Consider the following 22,996-nt stretch of genomic DNA (forward strand, 5'->3'; position numbering starts at 1 on the left):
AGTTTACCTCTCAGACCTGTAGAAGAGGAAGGAATTTATGACCAAAGAAGAACTAGAGATCATTACCGATCATAAAATAGAAAATCTTGATTATATCAAATTGAAAAGTTTTTGTACAAACAAAACTTGTCTTGTACAGACAAGATTAGAAGGGAAGCAATAAACTGGGAAAACATTTTTACAGTCAAAGGTTCTGATAAAGGTCTCATTTCCAAAATATATAGAGAATTGATTCTAATTTATAAGAAATCAAGCCATTCTCCAATTGATAAATGGTCAAAGAATATGAATAGACAATTCTTAAAGAAATTGAAACTATTTCTAGTCATATGAAAATATGTTCCAAGTCATTATTAATCAGAGAAATGCAAATTAAGACAACTCTGAGATACCATTACACACCTGTCAGATTGGCTAGAATGACAGGGAAAGATAATGCAGAATGTTGGAGGGGATGTGGAAAAACAGGGACACTAATGCATTGTTGGTGGAATTGTGAGCACATTCCAGCCATTCTGGAGAGCAATTTGGAACTATGCTCGAAAAATTATCAAACTGTGCATACCTTTTGATTCAGTAGTGTTTCTACTGAGCTTATATCCCAAAGAAATCACAAAGAAGGGAAAGGGACCTGTATGTGCAAGAATGTTTGTGTCAGGTCTCTTTGTAGTAGCCAGAAACTGGAAACTGAGTGGATGCCCATCAATTGGAGATTGGCTGAGTAAATTGTGGTATATGAATATTATGGAATATTATCGTTCTGTAAGAAATGACCAGCAGGATGATTTCAGAAAGGCCTGGAGAGACTTACATGAACTGATGCTGAGTAAAATGAGCAGCACCAGGAGATCATTATATACTTCAACAACAATACTATATGATGATCAATTCTGATGGACGAGGCCATCTCCAGCAATGAGATAAACCAAATCAGTTCCAATAGAGCAGTAATGAATTGAGCCAGCTACACCCCAGCAAAAGAACTCTGGGAAATGACTAAGAACCATTATATAGAATTCCTAATCCCTCTATTTTTGTCCGCCTGCATTTTTGATTTCCTTCACAGCTAATAGTACACTATTTCAAAGTCTGATTCTATTTGTACAGCAAAATAACTGTTAGGACATATATACTTATATTGTATTTAATTTATACTTTAACATATAACATGTATTGGTCAACCTGCCATTTGGGGAAGGGATGGGGGGAAGGAGGGGAAAAATTGAAACAAAAGGTTTGGCAACTGTCAATTCTGTAAAATTACCCATGCATATAACTTGTAAATAAAAAGCTATTAAAAAATAAAATAAATAAAATAAAATAATACTCATGGCACCAAAAAAAAAAAAAAAAAAAGAAAGAAAGAAAGAAAGAAAGAAAGCTATGGCTAGGGAAAGAATTTTTAACCAAGAATGTCACAGAGAGGAATCATAAAAAATAAATTTCAGTCACAAGAAATTATAATATTTTTGTGTTGTCATGTTTTTGTTTTTGAGGGAGGGAGCAGGATCAACAGAGCTAAAATAAAAGACTAATAAATGTCAGTGATGGCTAGGCTATAAAAAGATTCTTATTGTTGCTGTCTTTTAGTTATGTTCAACTCTTGGTGATCCCATTTGGGGTTTGCTTGGCAAAGATATTGGAGTGGTTTGCAATTTCCTTCTCCAGCTCATTTTACCTATGAGGAAATTGAGGCAAACAGGGTTAAGTGACTTGCCCAGGATCACTCAACTATCATGTTTCCCCGATAATAAGACACTGTCTTATTAATTTTTTTTGGACAGAAAACCGCCGGAGGGCTTATTTTCAGGGGAGGGCTTATTTTGATGAACATTGACAGCAATTTTAATAAACAGGTAAATGTGAACAAAAAAAAGTACCTTTATTCAATAATGATCATGTCATCTTCTTCAACAACATCGTCATAAGTGTCCATACCCTGAATTCCGTCCTGGATGTCTTGCGCCTCTATTTCCTTCAAAAGAAGTGGACCCAATCTGTCATGTCCAGCAATATAGCTCTCTTTAAATGAACATGTCTTGTCCAGGTAACCTGCTTACCTGCTTACATACTGGGTTTTTATGTTGTCCTGCCTCAGCTCTCCTCCGCGGCACTGCTCTCAATGGCGCCAGCAAGCAAATCACTGGGGAAGAACAGGATGACGTGCTCACTGCTGCAGCTCTGATTGGATGCAGCTCGGAGTGCGGTGGGCGTTTCACAGGGTGGGGGGGGGACGACGACGGTGCATACAGAGGGTACCATAATGTAGCGTGTAGCGCAGGGGATCACCTTCACTACAGTAGCAATCTCAACAGGGCTTATTTTCGGGGGAGGGCTTATTTTAGAGGAATCTTATACAGTAAGGAGAGGGCTTATTTTCGGGATAGGTCTTATTATCGGGGAAACACGGTAGTCTCCAATATTTGAACTCATCAAAAGGAGTCTTCCTAACTCCAGGCCCAGTATTATCCATTATGCCACTAGTTGTGAAATAGAAAGATAAGTACATAAATATGTTAATGAGAGAGTTGTGAACTGGTCCAAACAGTCTTGTAAGCAATTCAAAATCATGCTTTGTGAATGAAATGAGAGAGAAAATAAATGCTTTTTAATTGACAATAAAATAATCTTTAAAACTTATAAAAAATTAGTGAAATATTCCTACTTTGATTCAATTCACAATGCTAGATATATATTTCAAGATGGTCAAAAACCCGATGTAATAAAATAATGATTTTTTTTTTTCTGGTAGCAAAGAACTAAAAATAAAAAATAAAAATAAAAATAACTTAAAAAAATAAAAATAAAATTCCCACTGACTGGGGAATAGCTACATAAACTGTTTTACCCAAATGTGATGGAATGTTATTTCACCACAAGAAAAAACAAAACAAAAAAGAATTCATAGAACCATTGGAAGACCTTTATAAATTAATGTAGAACAAATGATGTAATTTTTCATGTAAGGCAGAATTAAATAAACAGTAAACACAATGAGCACAATGACAAATGGGGGTGAGGAGGAAGGATAGAATTTTATGTAATTATAATAACCCAGGTTAGCCTGAACTAAGAAAATGTACCTCTACTCATTATAGAAATAAGAAACTATGAGCATGGAACATAACATTTACTATTAGACAAAGGCAATGTGGTTGGTTTTATGGAACTGATTTTCTTTCATTTTTTTGTAAGGAGGTAGCTTTCTGGGTAGGAAATGTTATATAAATGTTATATAAAAACAAAAGACATGTTTTGTTTTTAAGATTAAAAACAAAAATGAAAAGTTTAAATAATCAACCCCAGTAGAGCTTTACTATAGATACAGGACAAAGAACTTTCCATATTGCCAATTCTGCATTTGAAAAAGAAAACATTTTTGTGTACAAAGTTAATGTAAATTAACTCTAACAAGTTGGTCCACCATAGTTTAAATAAGGAAACTAGGTCCCCCTAGTGTTTATGTTTTTATAATTACACAGAACAAGGGGAAAAAAATAGGTACCCAAATCAAATGATTATATATCTATTCAACCAGCTTTGTAAAACTCTCAGTTTCATAATAACAAACTCAGAGCAGCTTTTTTGATTGTTGCTGGGGAAGTGGGAAGTGATGAGATCAAAAACCATTTGAAGATGATAACAAAGAGAAAAAGTTTAATCTTTAGAACGTTTTCTACAATGCATCTATAGTAACAACAGCACTGTTTTTTCTGGCCCCAGAATTTAATTTCATATTTTTTCTGGTTTAGAAAAGGCTGCCTTATAAAATGAAAAACAACATTTATAATAGTAATAGGATAAAGAGTGGAAGGGAGAGTCCCACTATTTCATTTGCCAGGGAGAGAAGAACATGGAAATTGCAAAACTGCTTCTTCCAAATTCTTATATCAAATGCAATTGACATCTCAATGGTATTTAAAAGCTTTTCAAACAAATACTTTTGAATCCTTTCAAAAGATAACCAGGAAACAAGTGATGCAATTAGTAATCATTTAACCTAAGTTTTTAAAGCATCTCAAACAAGCCAAGCCATCAGCTAACGAACAGACAACATTACAACTCCCAGATTTTAAACTGAAGAAATTGTGCTGAAATTGTTAATTTTCTATCAATGCCTACCTTTTAAAAATAAAACATGAAGAAGAAAAAAATAAAATCTGGCATTCATTCAACATATTCCTCCAAGACAATTCAATGCTGCTGCCTCAAATCATAAAAGCTTACTTAGGGAATACTGAATCACCTGGTCCAGAAACTCATCCAGAGGCGGCTAGTAGTGCAGTGCTGAAGCTGCACATAGCAGGCATTTAATAAATGTTTATTCTTTTCCAGGCCAAAATATTCAATTAACCAAAAACAAATTGCTTTCACTGCATAAGTCATCTTTCAGGAAGAAAATAAAAAACTTACCAGTTAAACCTATCTTTCATCAATTCCTTAAAAACATTTGAAGATGATAACAAAGAGAAAAAGTTTAATCTTTAGAACTCTTTTTACAATGCATCTATAGTAACAACAGCACTGTCTTTTCTGGCCCCAAAACTTAATTTCATGTTTTTTCTGGTTTAGAAAAGGCTACCTTATAAAATGAAAAACAACATTTATAATAGTAATAGGATAAAGGGTGGAAGGGAGAGTCCCACTATTTCATTTGCCAGGGAGAGAAGAAACAAAAGTAAAGCTCAAAGGCAGCGTTAATTTAAGTTAAGAACTTTTTCTGTGTCATGAACTCCTTTAGTAATCTCTAGAGGCCTATAGACCCTACCTCTAAATACTATTTTTAAATGGATAATATAAAATACAAAGTAACACAAAGAAAACTAATTAGACTGAAATTATACTTATCAAAAATAAATTTAAAATAAGTTCAAAGAAACCCAGATTACTATGAATCACTGAATGCAGAGGACTTAATTTATTTCTACAGTTTATATTCAATATATAAATTGGAAAAAAAATTTCACTTGTTTTTATCAATTTTCTTTTTAAAGGGTATGTCCTTCCCTACAACCAAAGAAATTTCATCATCACTCTGTGGTCAACCTACCTGATGGCAAAATTTTCCAAGCTTAGTTAGATTGGACTCTCAAAAATAGATACAGTCAAATCAAGATAACCAGCATTTATTAAGTACCTGCCATTTCCACACACTCTGCTAAATGGTAGAGAAACTGTACCTGAGGTCTCTATCAGACAAAAGATAGGCGGCAACAAGCATTTAAGTGCTTACTCATACCAGGCTTTAGAAATACAAATACAAATCAGTAAATAGATAATTCCTGACTTAAAGGAATTTACATTCTAATGGAGGAAAACAACATACAGAAGAGAGCTGATGCTCCACTGACCTAGATTTCCAGAATTCTAAGACCTTTTCTTTTATGAGACACGGAATACAGACTATGCCAGAGATAAATCTTTAAACTTATATATATATATATATATATATATATATACATATATGTATATATGTATATATATATATATATACACACACACACATATATATTATGTATACATATATATGTGTATATATATATATTATACATAACATAAGGAATTTATAATGGAGCATTTGGATGGCACATATAGAGAGTACTAACCCTGGAGTCAGGAAAACTCTTTCAATAATTCAAATCTACTCTCAGACACTAGTTGTGTAACTCTGAGCAAGTCACTTAACCCTGATTGCCTCAGTTTCCTCATCTGTAAAATGAGTTGGAAAAGCAAATGGCAAACCACTGAACAACTTCTGCCAAGAAAATCCCAAATGGAGTTACAAAAAATGCAACACAATTGAACAACAACAACTTTTAATGGGAGTTCTTAAATTTCTTGTGCCATGGACAAGAAATAGAGAAAATTTTTTGAGAATCTGAAAAATCCTATGAAAATCCTTAAATGCACAAAATTAAATAAATAATAATACAAAGGAAGCCATTTACACTGAAATGTAGGGGAAAATATGTGCACACATATTTATACACCTATATATACATATATGTTCATATATATGTATATATGAAACACTTTAAAGGTTATCTCTACAATGGTATATGTGTATGTGTGTGTGTGTGTTTGTTTATAAAGACACATATATACATACACACATGGGGTATATAGTGTGTACATATTATATATATTATATATCATATATGTAGCATATATATGTGAGGGGGGTAGGATAACTATAATTTCTTCCCATGCAGGTGGATTATATTATTGTGATTGTCTAAATTTGGTCCTACTCAAATGAACAAGAAGGGGCGAGGGAAAAAGTATCATGCCTGGCATATACTAAGTATTTAATAAATGCTTTATGTACTTATGGTGGGGGGGGGGAGATCAAACATAGAAAGAGAGACACAGACAGGGAGAGTAAAAGGGGGAAGGAGAGGGAGAGTGGGGAGGAAGGAGAGGGGCAAAAAGGAAAAGGAAGACGGGAGGGGAGTAAGAGGAGAAAGTAAAAAGCAGAAAGAGGGAGAAAAGAAGGAAGAAAGGAAAGAAGAGGGGAGAGAAAGAGGAAGAGGGAAGAAGAAAGGAAGGGAGAAAAGGAAAGGGGAGGAAGAGAAGAAGAAAAAGAAAGAGGGAAAAAGAGGGAGGAAAGAGTATGTCCTAACATTATGTCCAAAGTCAAGGCCAAGAATAAATGCTCTTACAAAGAGTTCTTTTCACTTACTGGTCAGTGAGCCACCCCAACTTGGTCTTCAAATACCATGTTTCTCTTTCTTCCTGGAGCCCTGAGCATGTGTGTTCGTGAGCTAGAGACTTCCTTCCCTCCTTCTTTCAAGCTGTCCTGGCCACAGCCACAGCCATGGCCACGGCCCGTGGAGCAGCACGTAGGCCCTTATCCTGCAGGACACTCAGTTCAAACCAGTTCACATGCACAGAAACACCCTCTCCGAGGCAGACGAAACTCAATCACCATGTCAAAAAACCCAGAAGAGCCCCAGTCCTTCCTGCTCCTGAGGGGCCTTGAGCATAGGACCAAACATATAGTTGTCCAGGAGCTGCCTGCTTCACTTTCCGAAAGACACTCAAGCCTTTTCATAGCCACAATTTACATTTAAACGCACTTGAATCCTGAGAATTTCACTTTTAGGCAGCCAGCTGTGCCTGCAACCAAAGATAAATTCTTGCCAAATATTTTCTGCTTTGTTCCTATACTCACTTGGGAGCTCTAAAATGTTAACATTTCATCCCACCAGTCTTAAAGGATTTAAAGTTTTGCAAAACCCTTTACAAATATTACTTCACAATAATCCTGGGAAGTAGGGCTTATAAGAGAAGAAACAGAAGCAGAAAGGAGTTAAATGACTTGTCACACAGGTATTAAGTATCTGAGGGCAGATTTGAAATCAGGTTTGAGCATATACTAAGTATTGTTCCATGGAGAGACTTCATTGTAATAATTCTGGACACCAAGGATCTTTTGCTGACTAGACTGAGAGGAGTAAGTCTCATTTTATAAATAACCATCACTAAAATGAGGCTTCCCATCCTAATCTATGACTTAGGAAATAGTTTACACAGAGACTAAGTTGTAAATTTGATTTATATTGATTATATAATATATTTATATTATAAAGAGGGTTCTCTTTGTGTTATAAATGTTTGACAGTCTGGAGAACCCTTCTCAGATTTTAAATTGCAGTGTTTTAAATTGCACAAAATAAAAAATTTAGGACTACAAATGAAATCAGTTATACTGAAATGCACTTATCTATCCAGGAAGCTAAGTGACTCAATAGGTATAGCATCAGTAAGATCTGGATTTTATAAACTACAACACCCTGGGCAAATCACTTAATCTGTTTGCCTTAATTCACTGGAAAAAAAGAAATGAAAAACCACTCCAGTATCTTTGCTAATTAAAAAACCATGGGTGGTATAGTCCAAAGAGTTGGACAGGACTTAACAAAAACAAATCTATGTATATGTGTATAGATATAAATTTATAAATATTTTATAGATTTTTTTTTAAAGTTCATGGGCCCCATCTCAAAAAACCACTTCAATAGAAAGAGGAAACTTTGTTCATCCTATATCAGCACATCACAAAGTGCTTGTGTTTTTGTTTCCACCATCACATAATATTTTTATTTTTTTCAATTACATATAAAGATAGTTTTCAACATTAATTTTGTAAGATTTTACATTCCAAATTTTCTCTCCTTCTGTCCCTTCCCTCCCCTTGGACAGGGAGACAGCAAGCAATCTGATATAGGTAATACATGTCCAATCATTTTAAACATATTTTCATATGAGTCATGTGGTGAAAGAAAAATCAGAAATAAAGGGAAAAACTATGAGAAAGAAAAAAAAGTGAAAATAGTGTGCATCAATCTGCATTCAAATTCCATAGTTCTTTCTCTGGCTGTATATAGCATTTTTTATTCATTTTCATTTTTCTATCTATTTATTTATTTACTTATTTATTTATTAATTTTTGCTGAGGCAATTGGGGTTAAGTGACTTGCCCAGGATCACACAGCTAGGAAGTATTAAGTGTTAAGTCTCTGAGGTCAGATTTGAATTCAGGTCCTCCTGATTTCAGGGCTAGTGCTCTATCCACTGCACCACCTAGCTACTCCCATAGCATTTTTCATGATGAGATTTTTAGAACTGTCTTAGATTATTATATTACTGAGAAGAACAAAATCTATCAAAGTTGATCATCCACACAATGTTGCTATTACCTTGTACAATGTTCTGGTTCTGCTCATTTCACTCAGCATTAGTTAATGTAAATCTTTCCAGGTTTTTCTAAAATCTGCCTGCTCATCATCATGGAACAATAGTATTCAATTACATTCATATACCAATTTGTTCAGCCAATTGATGAGCATCCCCTCAATTTCCAATTCCTTGCCATCACAAAAATAGCTGCTACAGTTTTACAAACGTGGGTCCTTTTCCCTTTTTTGTTTCCAATGGAAAACAAATGTTAAAACTAAAATAAATATAAAAAATCTGGTAACACAAAACTTAGAAGCAATCAACAAACCTATTGGAACACAAGTTTTTCTTATGCAACTTGGATTATAAGTATTTGGCCAGAAGTAGAGAAAACATTACTGCTTCAGATTTCCCAAGCATACATTATAGAAACCAGTATAGACATTGAATAATGGTCATTAAGTGGTTGATTAACACTCATGTGATATTTGTCTCAATAAGGAAAAGTTAACAGTGAATGGTTTTACTAGCTTCATCAGAAAATTAATTGTTTTTACCTAGTGTGATCTTTTTTCTTAGGCTGGCAAAGGTGTTAAGGACCATGCCTAAGTGAAGGGGCAGGTCAATTCTCTGAGAGCCTCCATAGCTGTGAATCATAAAACTTGAAGGAGCTGCCAAGCAGCCTTTACTAATGCAAATGTCCCTTGTGGATTGAGAATGAAATAAATTGGAGGCAAGAGGGAAGAGGAGAGAGGTCAGAGAATACAACTGCCTCTCAGTCTTCTTATAGCATCATCATCCTCTCACATGAAGAGATCCATTCTACAGGTTTGAGTTAGACCTCCAGCAGCCACTGGCAGGTGGCTCCTGTATTGCAACATAAGGCATCCGTACATGGGGCATAAGAAACACAAGAAACAAAGATGAAGCAGAACCCAAGAGCTGTTCGTGAGTAGGATCATCCCAGAGTTTCTTTGGTAACTCATGGAGAAGGAAAGGGAAAAGAGACCCAGTAAGACTTTTTTAGTCAGGGTAATTAAATGGACCAACACATCAAAGGGCTGAGCCAGGATACTGATGAGAGACTTATGAAAAATGCTTGTTCTAACTACAATCCTCTTCTCTGTTTGATTTGCTTCTATGACATCTACAAGATTTAACATCTGCTATAGTATCTCACCCTACAATCATCCAGAAGTGATAGTGCTGTTTGCACTCCCTAGAATGTGGACTCAGATATCTTACCATGTGGACTTAGTTAATAGTTAATGCATAAATTTACTGACTATGCTGTGTGTGTGTGTGTGTGTGTGGGAATAATCACACTCCTATAAAACAAAAAACAGGGAATTGTTAAGGATCATGCCTAAGTGAAGGGGCAGGTCAATTCTCTGAGAGCCTCCATAGCTGTGAATCACTTGAAGGAATTGCAAAGCAGCCTTTAGTAATGCAGATGTTCCTTGTAGATTGGGAATGAAATAAATTGGAGGCAAGAGGGAAGAGGAAAGAGGTCAGAGAATGCAACTGCTTCTCAGTCTCCTTATATCATCATCATTCTCTCATATGAAGAGATCCATTCTATAGGTCTGAGTTAGACCTCCAGTAGCCACTGGCAGGTGGCTCCTGTACCACAACAAAAGGATATTACATAATATACTCATAGGTAAACACCATATATTTCTTCTGTATTTTTACTGGCATGAGCAATTCAAAGTATAAAAATCCCAGTCAGTGATAGGGAATTGACTATCTCTCTGTAATTTATAGTTTAAGAGTATTGAGATCCTGAGAAGTGCAATGACCTGCCTGAGATCATATAGTTAATACATGTTAGGGGTAAGAGTCTCCTATTTCCAACAGTTGTCCTATGTGAACATGTTAATATATATAATAGTAGGTTATGATTATATTCATATAATACATTGGAATAAAAATTATTTTATAGAAACATGGAATTTTAGAGTTTATGGAGAGTTTAGATTCTAAGCCCAAGTTATAAACATCAGTTAATTTGAAACATTCACCTTCCTTCTGGTTTATGGAAAAATTTAATTTCTCGGAAATATATTAAGGATGTGAGTATAGGATTCTAACTGTGCTGTTCTTGGGAGGAAATAGATAAACAGTTGGGTACTGGAAACAGTAATTAGAAATGTATTGTTCATATAAATGGAAAGAACAAGAAAATGAAATTGAACATAGTGTAATAATAACCAAGTTGGCTCCAGAGAACAGTTGAAAAAAGCATCTGCCTCCCCTCATTTTGGGGTGAGGTTCTATAAGTTCTATAATATTTTATGTAGGTAAGAATGGTGAATAGATAAATGAATGGACAAATATGAATGAAAAAATCATTTTTAAGCACTGATTATGTGCAAAATATTGTGCTAATTGCTAGGGGAACAAATAGAAATGACAAGACAGAATTAACTCTTAAGAAGTTCACATTCTAATAGTGAGTTTCAACTGTAAGTCAGATGGGAAGTCCCTGAGTTACAGAAGCAAAACTGATGATAATGCATCCTCTTTAATGTTATTTCCATTGATAAAATCATGTTTCTGATGTTGAATCATTTCAAAGTGTCAAGGATACTGGTTCATGAGAATTTTCACTTCCATGTCTCCAGTAGCTGTGGCTGGTAAGAAGGTTGGGACAGCACCTATAGAAGCAGCTGAAAGATCACATTTCTATTAAGCAATGTTCTCCTGGACAATGGCTTTTGGAACTGGGATAGTAGCAACGTTGGTAATTTGGAGGACACACCTACTGCTGGGGCTTGGAACCTTACCTGCTGGAGAGTATGTTGATTTATTTTCTTGAACGGCCTTTTTTTCCTCTTTCTTTTAAAATCTTCATAATAGGGGGCAGCTCACTAAGTAGAGAAGGGAGAAGAATCTATTCATATGTCTAATTGTGGAATTACCTCCAAAGCTCTCTCCTAGGTCCTATTCTCTTTTGACTATCTTCTTAGCAACCTCATCTGCAATTCTTACTGCTTTAATTGTAATCTCTATGGGAATTATGCCGAAATCTATATAACAAGTTCTGATTTTTCTCCTGAGCGATAGTCCTCCATCAACAACAGTCTATTGAACATTTTCCAACTAGATATTCCATATGTATCTCAAACTCAACATATGCAAAACAGAACTCATTAACTTCCCTCTAAAATCCTTCTAGTCATCCACACAAGTGTATCTACATACATGTTCATTTACATATATATACAGTGATTCCTTACATATAACTGTAAGGTCCTTGAGGGCAAAGGCTATTTCATTTCATTTTTGCCTCTGCATCCCCAGATGCCAATATAGGAGAACGAAGGTAGTTAATAAATGGTTATTGATTGAAAAAAGTGACATAAAAATAAAATGTATTGACTTTTTTTTCAAAAAGAGCAATGCAACATACACATACAAATTAAGTAGTATCGATCCCTAAAGAAATAAAGTCCAAAACAGATTTTATACTCTTTATTTAGTGTCTTATTTCAAATATACCAATCAGCTATCTTCCATTAAGTTCCATGAAAATTCCAGGAGTGGTTTCTAAGAAACCACTCCTTCCTAAAAGGCTAACAGAGATAACTAAATGATGTAATCAATAAGAAGATAACTATAATGAAAAGCTTGAGTACATGTGCAATTTTCAAAAACCATTAGGAAAAATTACCTACCACTGAGAATATCTATTTAAAGGTTATTTCATTCAACATTCAATCAACAAGCATTTACTTGTAATATTTACTACATGCTAGGTGCTGGATTAAGTACTGGGAGTAAAAAAGTCAAAAATAAAACAGATCATATCCTCGGGGAATTTATGTTCTTTTTTCTTGGAGGAGGTGGGGATTAAAATTAATTCAAAAAGGTAAATACAAAGTAATTTAGGAAGTAAGTGGATCACTAGTGACACTACAGTAAAATTATATTAGAAACAAATAAGGAAGAAGTTCATTCCAAGCAAGAACAACCTACGTAAAGGTATGAAGGCAGAATGTTTTGTATCAGAAACAGTAACAGACAGGACAGTTTGATTGGCTTGTAATGTAAAGGTGTACTGGAATAGATTGTAAAAGTCCTTAAAAACCAAAGGATTCTGTATTTTATCTTAGAGGCAAAAGAGAGACATTGTAGCTTCTTGAGCAGGAGTGTCAGACCTAAGTTTGAAAAATCAACAAAAAGTAGATATTATTATTATCCCCATTTTACAAATGAGAAACTGACCTGAGAGATTAAATGACATGCCTAAAGTCATACAGCCAAAAACATATCTAAGGCAGGATTCAAATTGTTTTCCTGACTACCAAGTCTAGTACTTTATTGACTATGCCAAGATGATGGAAGGAACTGGAAATATAGTAATGGGTAAACTGGGAAGAACAAGAGATACCAGAAAAAACATGCTTCATGATTTCAAATTCATAGAGTTTACTATTTAAAATATAGAACTAGGAACGCAGAGGGATATTTAATTTCCTCAAAATGAGTCCATCCACCAATGCAATTTAGTAAATAATTCTAGAGAACTGCCTGAGACACTAAGAGATTAAATGAAATTAAGGAATTACAAAGGACTTTAACTGCCATCTAGTCAAAACATATGTGAAAGGAATCTTCACCATAACATGTGTAATAGGTACTTTGACACAAACGCCCAGATTATTAAGATGGAAAGATGGAAATCTGTATTCCTCTACTACCCCATATGGAGTATCATAACTAAATGTGGTAGTTGTGTAAAAATTTGATTTGTATACCAATGTATCTACCTATATACCTAAAGTCTCATAAAAATTTCTCTGGTGAAAAAGGGTTATAAGTAGAAAAAATTTTAGAAGCACTGCTCTATCACATGGGTGGGAGAAGCTAACAGTTAAGTCTTTGAAATTACCAGACTGGGACAGTTGTCTCTCTTTCTGGAAGTTCTTGGAAGTTCGCTTACAACATGGGCACCACTAATTGAGCTGGGGAGGGGATGGATTATCATTCTCTCCCTCATACTCATATCCCATGGCTCAAAGACATAGAATTGTGGTTTTGGTTTGTTCTGTCTTTGTCCTTTTCAATTCTAGTATGGGTAATAGAATCTTTATTGGACCCAAAGTCAAGGCTGGATGTTGCTGCCAGGCAGCAGAAAAGTACTATGAAGCCAGAATGCCTAAAATTTGGAGTTCTTTGCACTTGGAACTTGATGGGACTGTGCTATATAGGAAGTGAGCTAAACTATGAACCTAATTCTTCTCCTCTCCCCAAAGACTGAGATGTTACCATGAGAAATTCCCTTGATGTTTATATATTTGTTGTTGCTATATTTTTGAAGTAACTATTCCTTTGCAAAAGTGGCTGTTAAATGGTTAAATGAGGCTGGGGCTCAGATAACTCCTAAAATTGGAAGGAACATCATCTATAAGACCTAGAGTCAATAACTTAAACTAGGTACCCCCAAAACTATTTAAGGGTACCTATGAACCCTGGGGAAAGGAATAGAATATGACATACTTGACCTCCAGGTAGGGAGGAATAGGGTAGTTACAGTTTCACATGACCAACAAGTGATTAGTTGTTCAGTCTCTGAAGACCTCCAATGAGAGGGAACCTACCACTATCGAGACACCACATTTCACTTTGGGCTAGTTCTAAGTTTTTACCATAAAGCTTCATGACTTTTCATTAGTCTTCATTCTACCCTCAGGGGCCAAACAGAAAAAGTTTAATCTCTCTTCCTCATGGCAGACTTTTAAATACTGGTATAGCAGGTTATTAGAAACTGATGCCTTGAAATACTTAGTAGCTGGCAGTTGAAGACTGATCCCTTTGGCTATATAGAGAGACAAATTGAAAGAGCTTCTGGGAAATGTAGTTTCAGATAGCATTGTTTTCCTCCCACACTGATATAAACTAAGGGACTTTTAGGAATTGTATACAGATTGTCGTTTTCTAGAAAAAGCTGGGTTTGGGGAAGAAAAAAATATTCCCCAATTGGGGATGGGTGGGAAGGTGAGAGAGCAGATTTTTTGCTGATTAAAAAATAAAATTCGATTTTTAAAATTTAAGATATGTAGATCAAGTTTAAATTAATGTTTTTAATATTGCCTTGTTTGTGACCCCCATCCAATCTTCCTTTGCATTATATCTGTGTATTTTTGTCTGTTTTATTAAAACTTTTTTTCCTTCTTTTTAAAAATAAAAATAACTATTATGAATCACAACATAGTATTTTCACTTTTTTGTTTTTATTTGCTTGCTTTTTTCTCATTTTTTTTTCCCTTTTTGATCTGATTTTTCTTGTGCAGCAAGTTAATTGTGGAAATATTTATAGAAGAATTGTATGTTTAATATACACTGCATTACTTGCTTCCTGGGGGAGGGAATGGTGAGAAAGGAGGGAGAAAAAAATTTGGAACACAAAGTTTTCTAAGAGCTTTTAAAAACAAAATTAAAATGACTATCATTATCCTTACATCTCTTGTAATAAATACTATAAATATAGCCAAGCAAAACAAATTTGTATATTTGTTTTATCCAAAAAAAACTGTATGTCTTATTCTGAACTTTTAATCCATCACCTCCTCTGTCAAAAGTAGAAGAATAAATAATCATCAGAGTTCTGGAGTTGTAATTTGTCATTTTTTAGATATTGGCTTGTAAGGCTTTCACAATTGTTTACCTTCATGACATCTACTTAACAAATTGTTCTACTGGTTCTTCTCCCTTCACTCTAATCAATTCATACAAGTCTTTCTGGGTTTCCCTTGTTATTTCCAAATATAAAGTAGAAAAGAAAAAGAGGGGTATATGAACCCATGAATCTCTATTATGTACAGTTTGATTTTTAAATATATTATAAAGTTGCACTGCTTCCTGTGTTTCCTTCTGTTTTCTTTTGTGGGACCAAAAAAATAAGCTATAAATATATTTGTACCTATGTTTTTTTTTTCTTTTTCCAGTTTCTTTAGGATATAATCTTATATAGCACCTGTAGTGGTGTCCTTGCATCATAAGTATAGTTTATTGACTTTTAGGGCATAGTTTCAAATCTCTTTGCAGTATTACTGAAACAATTTAATTCACAGTTCCAAGTGTTTACCACTGTGTCTATCTTCTCAAAGCTCCTCCAGCAATTGTCATTTTCTATTTTTGTCATATTTGACAACCTGATAGGTATAAGGTAGAGCACTTGAGTTGTTTTAAATGACATTTCCCTAATTATTAGTGATTTGAAACACTTTTCATGTGGATATTGATAGTTTAATTTTCTTCCTTTGATAGGTATCTATTACTATCCTTTGACTTCCTTATTGTGGAATGGCTATAATTCTTATACTTTTGAATAAATTCCTTCTATTCCTCAAAAGCCAACATTTATCATAGAAACTTGCTATAAGAGTTTTCCTAAACAACTGGTTCTATTCTAATTGGAATTATAATTTTCTTGCAACTGTAATTTTGTTTGTGTAAAACATTTTGAATTTTATGTAATCAAAATTGTCATTTTATCTTCTTTGTTCCTTTTTATCCCTTATTGGGTTATGAACTTTACCCTTATTAATAATTTCAAATATTATTTTCTTTTCTGTTCTTCTAACATATTTATGTGACTTTTTGTATGTGTACTCATCCATTTACAACATAGTGCCATACATGGTATGAGATATTAGTCCAGATCTAATTTCCACTAGTTTACTTTTCAGTAAGTTAAAAAACAACAACCCTGAATTCTTACCTAATAAATCACAGACTTTGGATTTATTGAATATTATGTTACTATAATAGATTTGCTTCTTTGTGTTTTATACCTAGTATATTCCATCAATCAACTTTTCTATTTTTTAGTTAGTAGCAATTAGTAGTGATAATTATTGTTTTCAAAACACTGTGGCTTGAAAACTGACACTGCTGAGTTCCCTTCCTTCCAATTCTGCCCCAATATTTAATATTCCTTGAGATTCTTGACTTTTTGTTCTTGGAGATGAATTTTATTTTTATCTTTTCTACCTCATTAAAGCAATCTTCTAGTATTGTGCTTGGTATTGGTTAAGTAAAGTGATTTAGGCAATATTATAATTTAATATAATTTTGAAATTTACTTAAGCAATATTTAATATTTAACATCTAATTTCTAATTTATGTAGTATCTAATTTAATATCTAATATTTAGATATCAGACCTTTGTCAGGAAACTGATGCAAAGGGTTTTTCCCTAATTAATTGTTTCCCTGCTAATTATAACTGCATTGATTTTTTTTGTGGAAAAACTTTTCAACTTTATGGAATTAAAATGATTCATTCTATCTTTTGTGATTTTTTAAATTGATTAAATCCCATTGTTTGGTTAAAATCTTTTTCCCTTTACCTGCATATATATAACTAAACATCGAAAAATACATAAAAGAAGATAAATGGATTGTATAGGGAATATTAGAAGTTGTATGTAAATTTCTAAAAGGTAGGTAGGTCTTAGGATCGTAGATTTTTAATTAATCCAATTCCCTTCCTTTTAAATGAATAAAATACATTCTAGAAAGGTGATATGTCTTGTCCAAAGTCTTATTTGTAGCAAGTGGCAGAGCCAGGATTTGACAAGTTCAGATTAAGTAAGAAATACATGAAAAAATGAGTATTCTAAATTAGCTAAACATTCTGATTAACTGATTACCAGACTACAGTAAAATATACTCAACCCTAAAATTATTCTGAACATAATTTAGTATTTTTGGTGACTCTTATAGTACTTTCCTTACCTCAGGACCGTCATTATGAATACCAGTTCTCATTCAGTACTGAAGAATAAAATTCTGATTGATTAGATTTTCTGCTTGTTAGGAATCTAAATAAGAATTGACTTTTTTTAGAAAACAAAATCTATCAAATTTCAACTCTTTCAAAAAGTAGTTCATGTTGTATTATTTGATACTTATTAAATACTCAGTTTGTTGTTTTGAATTATCTGAGTGAAATTTGAATTATTCTAAGCATAAGTGATTATTTTTTATGTAAATCACTCCTAATGCATTTATTTTGGGAGTATAGTAAGGAATCCCAATATTCATTTTTTCTACTCTTTAAAGTCTTCTATAGTTTTGAAAATTCACCTTATCTTCACTAGTAAATTTCATTGAGATTCCAGGAACTCCAGTGGACTCAGCATTGTCAATACTTTCATTAGTACCTCAAACAAACAATGAAGTATATTTAAATTCCAAAAAAATAGCCTAGTTCCAATTTTAGTGAATTGTAGAATTTCCTTCCTAGTAAAAAAGGTACTCAAAAACATTCTTTAAACAACGATTAACTTCTTTTACTCTGTTTGGTTTTTTAATTCTGAGTTTGACTGCTTCCCAGAGAACATTCAATGAGAGACTATGCTATAAAAAGAAGAGCCTTGGGCTATATGATATAGTGAATAGGATTCAATCCTTGGTCTTTGGTCTTGTTCATTTGTTCTAGATCAAATAAATTAATCCAGATCATTTGTTGGTAAGTCAAGTAAATAAGCATCCCTATGGACCCATTTCCAGTATGTTTTTAAATACTTTAACAAAATGCTAAATTTCATTTAAACATTAGTGAAAATAAAAGTAATTTCTTCTCTTCTAAGTTTTTCTTTTAAATATATGTTTATTATACACTATCTGAAATCTATCAATCCTATGGGGATCATCTCGCCTCTAAGATCAAAGGGCTCATATGCCATGAGCTCTTAAAAGATGGCCACAAGAACTGATCCCCAGGAACAGGGACAGGAACTTAGAATGGTGCTAGAGTTAGCACTTTGTGATCAAGTAGTGTTACATGGTCAAGACAACCTCTACGAAAACGTCAGGAGAGCCTGCTGAACTGCACTGTTTCTGGACCAGAGTGCGATAGAGACAGTTAAGTAACTTAATGGGGCAGAAAATAGGCCACTTACTCCCTTTAGATAAGGAAGCATGTGACAGAACTATATATAAATGTATAAAAGAGCAGGGGTGCACAGTTCAATTAGGAGACATTAGGAAATTCCTGGACATTGCTTACAAAGTTTCTCCATGGTTACCTGAAGAAGGCTATTATAATTGTGAGAGATGGATTGTTTTTGGTAAACAGCTCACCACCTATGATAAGCAATGCTTAGGAGAAATACAAAAAAATCATTTTACTATATATAATCTCATTAAACAAAGTCTGAAATCAGATCCAGAAAAGGAGGTCAGGAAATTTACAGTTGGAGCACAGACAGGTCCATCTCTTAATAGTAGATGTCCCTCTCCTCAGCTGAGGATGAAGATAATGAATGGCCTCCCCCCACCACTATCACCATCAGCTCACTTTATTTTTATGTCTATCTGTACCTTTCAAAAGCTCTCCTAATGTAAAGCCCCAAAATGAAATAAGAATTGAGGAAAAGCAGGATCAGAAATATAAAACAAAGACCGCAGCGATACTTAGTGGACAAAAAACAAAAAGTAATCAGTTATATTTTTTATTTTTACTTTGAAAAGTTTTGCAACAGACTAGAGATGAAGGACAAGACACAGAGGGGTGGGAAGAATTATATCCTGTTATAGAAGAGGATGACCTTTTTAACCCAGAGCAGAGAAGATGCAGACATGAACTACTTCCTTTTAAAGTTCTAACCCAGCTTAAGGATTCAGTTCATAAATATGGGCCCATAGCACCTTTTGTTATGTTACAACTTGAAACAATGTCATAGGCAATTTTGTGCCCCAATGATTGGAAAGCACTCACATGGGCAGTGTTGACTCCAGGCCAGGCAGTGTTCTAGATAACTGAATTTTTAGAACAGACTCAGTTGACTGCCACTCAGGTTGCTCTAGGAACAAGCATAAATTTGTACTTTGAGTAACTTAGTGGCACTGGGGCTCATGCAGACACTGGAGATCAAAATCATTTTACTGAAGAGATATAACTCCACATATCCCAATGTTCCAGAACATCATGAAGTAGGATTACTGTAGAAAAGGGTGAAAAGGAAAACTTTACCCAAATAAGACAAAAGATTGGGCAGTCCTTCACTCATTTTGTGACTTGATTACAGGATGCTATAGCTAAGGCCATGGGTAGGTATAGGTACAATATTAGGTATAGGAGGTATAGATAGGATATTAAAGACTTTGTTATGGGAGTACTGTAATGCAGTTCCACTACCCCAGAATTCATTAGCTATCCCAGTCATACAAATATATGAGGAAGTGCCTGCGTCTATAACTATGATTAACACTGACAATATTGAAACATATCTTAACAAGGGACAATGGATAGCTCAAGGAATAGTCATTCCATCTGAACTTACAGTTAAAACAGAAGATAATAATAATGAATTAGCCCCACAAATGGGTTCAGATTCAGAGACTATTGTATAAACATATTTTACAAAGGCTATCACATTCACTCAGCCAATATTGATCCTTACTTTGAATAACCAACCGTTTGAAGGATTAATAGACACTGGAGCTGACAGGACTGTGGTGGCTTTTCTCACTGGCCCCCTCAGTGGCTTATGACTTTAGCTAACAATAAAGTGGCAGAAGGTAGGAGGCAGTAAGGAGGCTTTGATGTCCGCTGAACCAGTAAATTGGCAAAAAGATGGAAAGAGAGGAATCATTTTTCCTTTAATAATAGATGATTTACATATTAACTTATGGAGTAGGGATATATTACATCAATTAGGAATGAAAATCACCACAGATTTTTAGGAGGGGTCATTGCTGCTGCAGCTTCCATCACTCCAAAAATGACTTAGATTATCGACATACCTGTATGGGTGGAGCAGTAGCCACTGACCAAAGAAAAAGCAGTCACTTTACATCAATTAGTAGAAGAACAATTAGAATTAGGACACATTGAGGAAACAAATAGTTCATGGAACTCTCCTATATTTGCTATAAAAGCAAGGAAAATATTGCTCAGAATTATCCAATTAACAGGAAAAAAAGGAATTGTATGGGTTAACATAACAAAGATAAGTTAGATTGTTTAATAGCTACTCAGGAAACCTGGACGATTTTGTTAAAGAGTTAAGAGACAATGGATATTTCCCATAAAAACAAAAATACATTCACTTAAAGGCCCTACTGTGTTCACTGATGCCACCAAGCAAAATAAAGTGGTCATACATTCCCCCCAATTGGGTATCTTTGCCATTATACAAGCACTGAAAATAGACAAATTCATCAATATCATTTCATATAGTCACTATGCAGTTGGGGTGATCCAGAGAATAGAGACAGCATATAAGAAAGCAAGAACGAGACAATGGTAATGAAAAAGGGTGTTGAAGAATGGGAGGGACCATATAGGGTTCTAATGTGAGGACCAGGATATGCTTGTATCTTCATAGGAGAAACCTTCAACAGTGGATTCCCACCAGACATATAAAAGTTGTCCATAGAACTAAAGAGGAAAAAAAGGAAGAAAAGGCGACTGTTCAACAGGAGAAGACATGCCCTCTAGACACTAGCAAAATGCTTTCTATATATATGGGTTTGTGTTATACACAGTCAGAACTGGAAACAGAGGCCAAAAGGTGGGCTATGGACCTACCATGGCCTAGGATTGCCTCATAGGGGGGATGGAGTATCATGTGAAACATGCTGGATATGCAGGGGATGTCCTGTCATAGTGATACCCTCATCTGTGTGGGAAGGTTGCAGTGGTGTGTCTCCATAATGGATCATTAGTTTGGCCCTTAGAAAACACAAGCCTCCATGGGACATATTCATGTCATTCAAGAATTAGGCTGGCAGTTTGGCACATGGGAAAACATCTTGGGCCCTGGTTCTTGGACAAATGGCATGAGAATTGGACACCAGTTCTATACTAAAGCCTGTCGGGGCCGGGGGGGCGGTGGAATATGCATTTATGTGGGGAGACTCTGTAATTGTTACCAAAGAAACATTAGATTTTTACAATGTTACTTGATGGGATTGTATACTGAAATTGAAAATCAGACTGTATTTGTGATCAGTGGAGCTCATGTATCAATGCTTCTGTCAAAAGTGAGAAATGGTATCATACTAAGACTGATCATATGTTAAATACTATAATAGAAAAGAAGGAAACTAACTTCAGTCCTATTAGAAAAAAGAGATGTATCAGTTGTGCCATATTAGGTGTCACTATGTTGGTTTCACTTATAGCTTCATCAGTCTCTCTTGCAATGTCCACATCTAATGTACAAAACAGCATAGTACAAGCTGGATATATAGAGGAACTAGCTAAGAATGTCTCAGTGGGTTTTGCCTGACAAGCTAAGAAAAATGAACAATTGTATCATAAGGGACACTAATACATTGTTCGTGGAATTGTGAATACATCCAACCATTCTGGAGAGCAATTTGGAACTATGCTCAAAAAGTTCTCAAACTATACATACCCTTTGATCCAGCAGTGTTACTACTGGGCTTATATCCCAAAAAGATCTTAAAGAAGGGAAGGAGATCTGTATATGCAAAAATGTTTGTGGCAGCTCTGTTTGTAGTGGCCAGAAACTAGAAATTAAATGTATGCCCATCAATTGGAGAATGGTTGAATAAATTGTGGTATATGAATATTATGGAATAGTATTGTTCTGTAAGAAATGATCAGCAGGATGATTTCAGAAAGGCCAGGAGAGACTTACATGAACTGATGCTGAGTGAAATGAGCAGGACCAGGAGATCATTATATACTTCAACAGCAATACTATATGATCATCAATTCTGATGGACGTGGCCCTCTCCAGCAATGAAATGAACCAAATCAGCTCCAATAGAGCAGTAATGAATTGAGCCAACTACACCCAATGAAAGAAATCTGGGAGATGACTATGAACCATTACATAGAATTCCCAATCCCTCTATTTTTATCCGCCTGAGTTTTTGATTTCCTTCACAGGCTAATAGTACACTATTTAAAAGTCCAATTCTTTTTGTACAGAAAAATAATTGTTTGAACATGTAAACTTATATTGTACTTAATTTATACTTTAACATATTTAATATGTATCGGTCAACCTGCCACTGGGAGAGGGGGTGGGAGGAAGGAGGGGAAAAATTGGAATAAAAGGTTTGGCAATTGTCAATGCTGTAAAATTACCCATGCATATAACTTGTAAATAAAAAGCTATAATTTTTTAAAAATTGTATCATATGATAAAAAATTTAAGAGAAATATCATTGGAAATAGGAGCAGAAGTGGAGTTATTTAAACTTCAGGCTCAATTAAAATGTAACTGTAGATATACAAAGGTTTGTGTAATCTCTTTGCTGTATAATCATACAGGTCAAGATTATGATTAGGATAGTATCAAGAGGTGTTTGAATGGTTT

General features: G+C 34.5%; 1 protein-coding gene across 5 annotated transcripts in view; it reads right to left on the bottom strand.

Moving 5' to 3' along the window:
• Positions 1–22,996, bottom strand: part of ARSG (arylsulfatase G) — a 996,823-nt gene that overhangs the window by 202,978 nt on the left and 770,849 nt on the right. For 3 of the 5 annotated variants that reach the window (XM_051995243.1, XM_051995237.1, XM_051995239.1), the window contains exons 1-3: positions 6,683–6,983; positions 2,061–2,143; positions 1,881–1,975 (exon numbers count right to left, since the gene is read on the bottom strand). The exons of 1 other annotated variant lie outside the window; for it this stretch is intronic. The gene's annotated coding sequence lies outside the window, so the exon portion shown is untranslated. Of the gene's footprint in view, positions 1–1,880; positions 1,976–2,060; positions 2,144–6,682; positions 6,984–22,996 lie in introns of those variants that run through there. One more of the 5 variants, XM_051995238.1, reaches the window with a different exon arrangement.

The sequence above is a fragment of the Antechinus flavipes genome, chromosome 4 (genome assembly GCF_016432865.1).
Source record: "Antechinus flavipes isolate AdamAnt ecotype Samford, QLD, Australia chromosome 4, AdamAnt_v2, whole genome shotgun sequence".
In the NCBI taxonomy this organism is placed as follows: domain Eukaryota; kingdom Metazoa; phylum Chordata; class Mammalia; order Dasyuromorphia; family Dasyuridae; genus Antechinus; species Antechinus flavipes.